Here is a 7,911-nt window from a genome sequence, read left to right on the forward strand (position 1 = left end):
AGAATGGAGTAGTTGAATATAGAGAGTACAATTTCCAGTGACTCACTTAAATGTGTGAAGAAGCCATCACATAAATAGCACTATCTAAAGAACAATCATCCGCCTCTCATATTTAATATTTTTAAATGACTCAATTCATCACATCTTACTATTCACCAGTAAAACATTTTTCAAATGTTCAAATAAATGTTCATTATCGATGTCAGTTGAGTTGAGTTTGTTTTTTAGGTTTCTGACTCTGATGCCTTTGGAATACAATAGGCTTTTTCGCCCTTTGGAATACCGAATGAAGCTTAATAACCTGATAATATTATGTGCTAAAGAGGTAAGGTGAAAAATAGGTAATCGTACACCTCACCATAGTGTGCACATTCCACTAAAGTCCTTTCTGAGGTGCCAACAATATGTCTTTCTTTTTTAACGGAAGTGCAGAAGACGGTTGCAGGGTTTTCATAATACCTGTTTATCAGATGGAAACAATTTCATTTGTTCTGAATTTCTAATCCAATACGCTGCTTTTATAAAAATATATTCACCCAAATCCCTTAGGAAGTGTTACTACCAGAGGTGGATTTCAGCAGGTTCTGACCAGTTCTGGGGAACCGGTAGCGGAAATTTTGAGTAGTTCAAAGAACCGGTAGTAAAATTTCTGACTGGCCCCACCCCCATCTATTCTCTGCCTCCCAAGTCCCAGTTGATCGGGAGGAAATGGGGATTTTGCGGTAACCTTCCCATGGATTGGGGAAGGAATGGAGATTTTACAGTATCCTTCCCCTGCCACGCCCACCAAGCCATGCCTACCAAGCCACGCCCACAGAACCGGTAGTAAAAAAATTTGAAACCCACCACTGGTTACTACCTTGGAACAACGAACCAAGGAAGATCTACTTTCTACTAGACATGCAAGGTTGACCTGTCTCATGTATTGTTTTTGAATTTAGACCTCATTTCTCTTATCAGCCAGTAAAGCATTTTTCAAAAGTTCAAATAAATGGGAGTTCATTTGCTTGTTTTAATGAGCTATTGAAACCATTCAACACACTGTCAATGGCAGCATTGAAGCTTCCAGCCTAATATGGCTTGTTTGTTCATTTATGTTCCCACTGTCTGCCACACAGATTCTCTCTCCCAAGACCCCCCAAAGCAAGGCATCTGTAAGTAGACTGAAATAGTGGTTGACAATGTGGGAGGAAAAAATCTTCCACAAGCTGAAATCCCACAAATATCCAAGTAATGGGTAGAGATGCTGCCTACCGAATTTAGTGAAGCTGTCACTTCACTAAAATGCCACAAAGAGCCTTTCTGCAATTGAAAACAAATGTGGGGGGGGGGGAGCCTCTGCAGAAATCCCAAATATTTTGTTTGTCATTATATTAAGAGCTAATCAACACTTAGAATTCAAACTCCTTGTTTATGGTTTTTGTATGTACAATTATTAGAAAGATTTAAAGTAGATAAAAACTTTTGGTTTTGAACAATGCAAGGCTCAATTTGAAATGGAACTAATGTACAAGTGAGGATCGTGTTACTGCTAAAATGTATATATTCTTATTGAAATATGAAAGAAGAGGAACAAGTGAAAGAATGTATGCAAAAGGGGCTTAAAAATTCAGTTATAATATATACATGAATCAGTGAGAGAATGTGGTTGAAAGGACTGAAATTTATACTATGTGATACTTAAAGAGAGTTTTTATAAAATGATGTATCGTTGGGACATGTCACCAGAAAAATCAATGACCATCATTTTATAGAAGTGTAAAAAGTTCTTCAACCTTATGTTATGTAACTAACAAGAAGGAGCATTTATTATGTTTGTGGGCATGTAAAAAATTCATGAAATGTGTTTTGTGATGTTTTTGCTTAAATTTGTTTAGGTATAAGCAACAACAATATTATGAGAATAAAAAACACTATTCTGTATCAGAAAAGCCCGGGTCCAAAGCAGTAATTTCTGTCTAAAAACAAAAATCCTTGGCCTCACTCCTCTACTACTAATCAGCATCATATCCTGGAAAACATCACTGCATCCAGCATCTCTACAATATATTGTAGTATTGGCCATTCCCTTATCCCATCCTCTCTTCAATTTACATTGGTTTCTATCAGTGGTGGGATTCAAATAATTTAACAAATGGTTCGCTGCCCTAATGACTGGCTGGGTGGGCATGGCCATGGGCGTGGCTGGGGGTATGAAAGGCAGCATTCCGCCTCCTGCATCCCCCTGGGAGCAAAAATGGGCCGTGGGGGGACACGCCCCCCCCCGCAACCCATTTTGGGCCTAGGAGGCCTCCCTGAAGCCTCCTGAGAGCAAAAACAGGCCAGGGGGGTGCTGAACCCCTCTGCACCCCGTTTTGGGTCTAGTAGGCCTCCCTGCACTTACCTGGGAGCCAAAATGGGGTGCATGGGGACTCCTGAAAGGGGTGGGGAGGAGCGGAGACAGCCAGCAATTTAACCAGTGGTGGGATTCAGCCAGTTCGCACCACTTCAGGAGAACCGGTTGTTAACTTTCTGAGCAATTTGGCAAACTGGTTGTTGGAAGAAATCATTAGGGCAGAGAACTGGTTGTTAAATTACTTGAATCCCACCACTGAATTTAACTACCGGTTCGTCTGAACCAGCCCGAACCAGCTGAATCCCACCACTGGTTTCTATGTTCCGGCATCAACATCAAACTGAATGATGGCATCCTTAGTCAAAGGAAGAAGTCAGGGCATCACTGCTTATATTTCCTTAAAGAAGGAGTGCTTCTCCTTGTTCCTCCTGCTGCTATGAGACTACTATTGCAACCAGTCCAATGTCCAAATGGCATCAAAGTAGAAGCCCAACATTTTTTCAGAGAACCTTTTACAGGCTGAATCAGCTGCCCAAAACTATGACTGTACTTAGGTAGCTGACAGCTATGCAATCTGTGATCTTCCAGCATCCCTTCATTACGTTCAGCTGACGAAAAATAATGTATTCATTAATGCTCAATTTGGAGAAATGATAAAGTGAAAACTAGAGATGAAGCCTTGTCTTATGAAGAACATTGGTGAAAAATGACTGCAATTCTAGAAATACATCTCAGTGAGTTCAACAGCCAGCGGCTTTTCCTTGGGCAAATTTTAAAATCATTATCCTCTGCCCTAATCATGGAATCAGAATCGTCGCCCAGCAGTTGATGAGTCTAAATCAGTACTTCTTCCTCTGGAATGAATTTATTCAGCATGATGTATTTCTGTTGTCATTTGTTTATAATAGATGCCCACATAATAAAAATGCCAGTTTCCTTAGTTGAAAAACTAAGTTACAACCATTCTAGGGGGACATTGTGGGAATTTTTTTCCATGCAACTTCTAGCCAAATTCAGTCCACTTTCTATTTTAATTTGAGGGGGTGTCGGTGGGTTTCCCATCACACCAATTTTAGACCTATTAGTTTCTCTATCACGTCAGAGATATTTGTCTAAAGAAAGAAACAGGATGACCATGGGTGAGTAAACAAAGCAATGGGAGTGGGAATGACTTCTGACTTACTGCTGACTTCCCCATTGACTTTTCTTTCTAGGAAGCTGGTGGGGGGCATTGGAAATGATGATCACATGACTGCAGCTGACTGGGGCTGACTATTGCAGTGTGGTAGCACTGAAATGGCCACAACTTTCTCAAATGACAATCCCGTGGGAGCCATGGATCCTGGATTTTGGACACATTCCACAAGTTAAGCTATTTGAGGTAATTGATTCAAAAATGCTTGCCCCATGATGCACCGTTTCATCCAAGTGAACATTACAAACAATCAAACAGACATGAAAGTTTTTTAGATCCTACCCCAAGACCCCTTGCATAACTTCTGGGGCAAAGAATAATCCTTTTGAGTCAGAAAATGCACGTTTTTTTAGCTGTGCAAAAACTTGAACCCTAGGCTTGTTTTATCAAGTACAGTATTATATATGATTGTTGAAAGAAATATTTGAAATATGGATTTATAAATTTCTGTTTCTACTATGATTTTTTATGTTGTAAAAACAGTATACAAATTCTATGCCTTGGGAAGTTACGCTAGTAAGTGTATATGACATAATGTATGGAAATAAATGGTAATGTATTCTCTAGGTGCATGTATCAGGGTTGATTTCCAACGAAATCAAACTCCGAGGCTTGAAGTTCCTCAAAGCTAACTTTTATTAGGGATGTCATATTGGCACATCTGGGAAAACCTGAATCTGAAAGCTTCTGGATTTTCCTCACCCAAAAGAAAGTTGAAGACCTTGCTCACATCTTCCACATGTCCACCACAGCTCCAATCAGTTCTTTCCCGAACAGAAGACATCCTCAAATTTCTTCTTTGCACAGCTGCCGGACACCATGGCCTTGAACTTCTCTTAGAGAGGTTTGTTATGGCTATCTCTGCTTCACTCATGCAATCCCCACTCCCAACTTCCCACGGTATGATTGTGGCAGGCCTGGATCCTCAAGGCAAACAGGTAATATGGCTTCCAGGCATGACAGCATGAAGTTATATTTGCATATGAAGCTCTGTGTGAATGGAAACAAAAGGAATCTAGTGGTAACCATTATACACCATATCCTTGCACCAATTTTCCTCAAACGTAGTTATGTTTCTAGTAAAGTGCAGTTTTGGTGATAAATCACCATAACATACTATCCACTAACCGTTATTACATGAATGATAACAATAACTTTGCATATTAGTTGCTTTTTATAATGCACTATTACATCCATACTTTATATGTCAACTCCACCAAATAAAGATAATTTACCCTCAAGTAAATGACCCTAATGTTGCTCATTAAATTTATTGGAGCATATTTTTGAGTCAATACGTAAAAGATCGAGCTTCAGAAAATGTAACTTCTATCTCTTTAATAGATCTATCTCCATTTTAGAGCTCCTAAAAGGCACAAAATGGATACTGGTGAACTACATGGAATCCCTAAATCACACTTTTGGCACCCTTGTTGTACTAGTAATGACAACATGTTTCAAGAGCAGAAATCCAGTTAAAGTTCCTAATATTATCCTTAAGATTGGCTTAAGATTTAGATTGGGTTGGGTTTGAATCAAACATTTTATTGTGAAATTCTAAAATATCATACTATGCATAATAGATTGTCTTCTAGGTCAAATTGTGCTGGGCATCATTATATAACATGGTCTACTGAATAAGCAACTGTTGTAGTGTTTCTCAGAGCTGGTAACTTTAAGGCATATGAGTGAATTCTGGGAGTTGAAGCCTACATATCTTAAAGTTGTCAGGTTTGAGAAACACTTAACTGTTGGCTTTCACATTATCACACTAAGCTACTGTTTAATGCTTTGTTATATAAGTCCTGCCAGCTGGGTTCATATATCACACTGAGCCATAAACTTTGTTTAGAAACCACAAGGATGTTTCACGCTAGAGCTCTAAAACCATTTATAACAAGACTGGTTTACTGCAAAGAACTGATCTAAAAGATTTCTTACTGTATGTCACCTTTCACCATTCAAGGGACTTTCAGAAATACTTCCAGATAAACCATCCCCAAAAGTAGAGATAAAGTTTTATTTATAGATAAAATAAAGCTTTCCATTCAATTTGTTGCCGACATAGATCATTACAAATAAACTAAGTATCTTTAAGCAGTTTAATCTGTATGGTAATGTCTCCTTTAATTTAAACTGTTTCCCTGTCTAGCCTAGAATTTCTAAAATTTCCTGGCAGTACTAACTGCCGAGGAGTACTAACCAAAATAAGTCCTGTTTAGCTTCTGCTACAGATAAGCTCAGTCAAGAGCTGCCACCTGTGGAAGCAAAATATCTCTCAGAGGATCAGGTAAGTGTGGTCGCTCAGGTAGCTCCAGCCTCAATGGAACAAGTGATATAACATTGGAAAAATGCCAAATAAAGGAACATAATCTCTTCCAAGTGGATCACTGGATCTGAAACAAAAATAAGGGAAAGGGAGGTCTGGTCCATTAAAAAGAATGTCAGGTTTTCTTTTCCTCTTCTTTAAAAACTTTTCTGTATTGGTTCAGGCACTGGCTTGTCCTGTAAGTGCCTAAAAGCCAACGTTCTGGAGATGCTTTGTTTATGATAAATAGGTCCCCGATAGCTTGTAAGTGCTTGCTGCTTCATTACAAAGGATGTAAGCAGTGGAAAAAGAATTGCCTGCTGTTTTATGTTGCTTTCAGAAACTATGACCCATGAAATCAGTGCAGAGATGGATAGCCAGACAGATTAGAAAAAAAAATAAGAAGAAAGCTTTTAAAATTTTCCTTTAACTTGGCAGACGTGATTTTTATTCCTCCTCCTCCTCTTTTACCTGCAACTTCATTAAAACTAAATCTTCCCACCTGCATTAGGTAAAACTCCAAGGAAACAACCTTTCCCAACCCTCGATTAATCCAAAGAGTGAACACGGGACAAGACAGATGGGGTATAATTTGAGTATGGAGAGAAATTGTCATCATCCCACTTTAATTAGCATTATAGCAAGACGCTCTCTTCAGATATAAGCAGATATGACAAAGATGTGTTTCGTGTATTCAAGAGGGTAATTAAACTGCCACATGCTCAAACCAATATGCACACAGGCCTGATTAAAAAGCTGGAGACAAAACAATGATGGATGAGGTTTTAATGTGCATGGTTATGGAGGAGGAGAAGGAGGAGGAAGAGGGGAGCAGAGGATTAAGATGAATCAATGGGGTTTTGCAGTGAAAAAAGTGAAATGGATTAACAGGGGCTAAGAGAAACCTGAGAGAGGGAGTGAGTAAAATGATACAATACACCTCATTCTCGACTTATAACAATTCATTTAGTGACTGTTCATAGTTACAATGGCACTGGTGACTTATGACCATTTTTCACATAATGTTTGCAGTACCCCCATGGTCACATAATCAAAATTCAGCTACTTGGCAACGGACTCATATTTATGACAGTTGCAGTGTCCTGGGGGACACTTATGATCACTTTTTGCAACCTTCTGATGAGTCAAGGGGAAGCCAGATTCACTTAACAGTGTTACTAACTTAACGCCAGTGATTCATTTAACAACAAGATGTGGCAAGGAAGATCATAAAATGGGGCAAAACCTTAACAAATATCTCATTTAACAAGAGAAACTTTGGGCTCAATTGTGGTCATAAGTCAAGGTATGGTTTAATATAGATGAATATTAAATGACAGAACCATGTTTTGCCAAAGACCAAGACTAAGATCATGACAGCTCTCTGGTCTGGAATAAGAATCCATCTTCTGATAAAATTTTTTCCCTTTCAACAGAAGGCAAGTAGACACTTCTGGAATATGATGTTTCATTTCATTTCCATTTAATAGTTGTGACTAAGGTGTCAGAGCTTTTCTGTGAATTTGTTTCATCTCTTTTTAAAAAATGACTCAAGGGAGCGTCCATCACCACATTGAATCTACTGACGTTCAGGTGTACTGGATGAAAGATTTCTTTTTATATGTTCTCATCAGAAATAGGTCTGAGAGAAGGTTAATAACCAGCTTGGAATTAAATTTATAAAAGCCATGGTTTACATGCCAGGTCAAACAATATACTGATGGAGCTTGACAAATCTCAGTTGGCACAATGTTCCCCAAAGTAGGCATTATTTCACAAATCACCTGCACCTGACTGTCCAGCTTGATCAGGCCTAAAGAGTTGAAATACTGACTTATTAGATGTTGAAAACACATGAGAAAGAACAGGTAGATTCTAGAATCTAAACATCTAGATTCTAGAAGAATCAGGTAGAAGAACCTGATGTTTTGAAGCAGCCAAGTCCCATAAATGAATATGGCTTTAAACCAGGGGTCTCCAACCTTGGCAACTTTAAGACTTGTGGACTTGAACTCTGGGAGTTGACGTCCACAAGTCTTAAAGTTGCCAAGGTTGGAGACCTCTGCTTTAAAC

General features: G+C 38.9%; 1 long non-coding RNA gene across 1 annotated transcript; it reads right to left on the minus strand.

Moving 5' to 3' along the window:
- Positions 1-4,148: 4,148 nt before the first annotated feature.
- Positions 4,149-7,701, minus strand: LOC132711387 (uncharacterized). The gene is made up of 3 exons (XR_009622228.2): positions 7,623-7,701; positions 5,734-5,926; positions 4,149-4,520 (listed from the first exon to the last, which is right to left on the minus strand). It is a non-coding gene; the product is annotated as an uncharacterized LOC132711387 (long non-coding RNA).
- Between the last annotated feature and the right edge of the window lie 210 nt (positions 7,702-7,911).

Source organism: Pantherophis guttatus, chromosome 2, assembly GCF_059756535.1.
Source record: "Pantherophis guttatus breed Tessera chromosome 2, ASM5975653v1, whole genome shotgun sequence".
Taxonomy (NCBI): Eukaryota; Metazoa; Chordata; class Lepidosauria; order Squamata; family Colubridae; genus Pantherophis; species Pantherophis guttatus.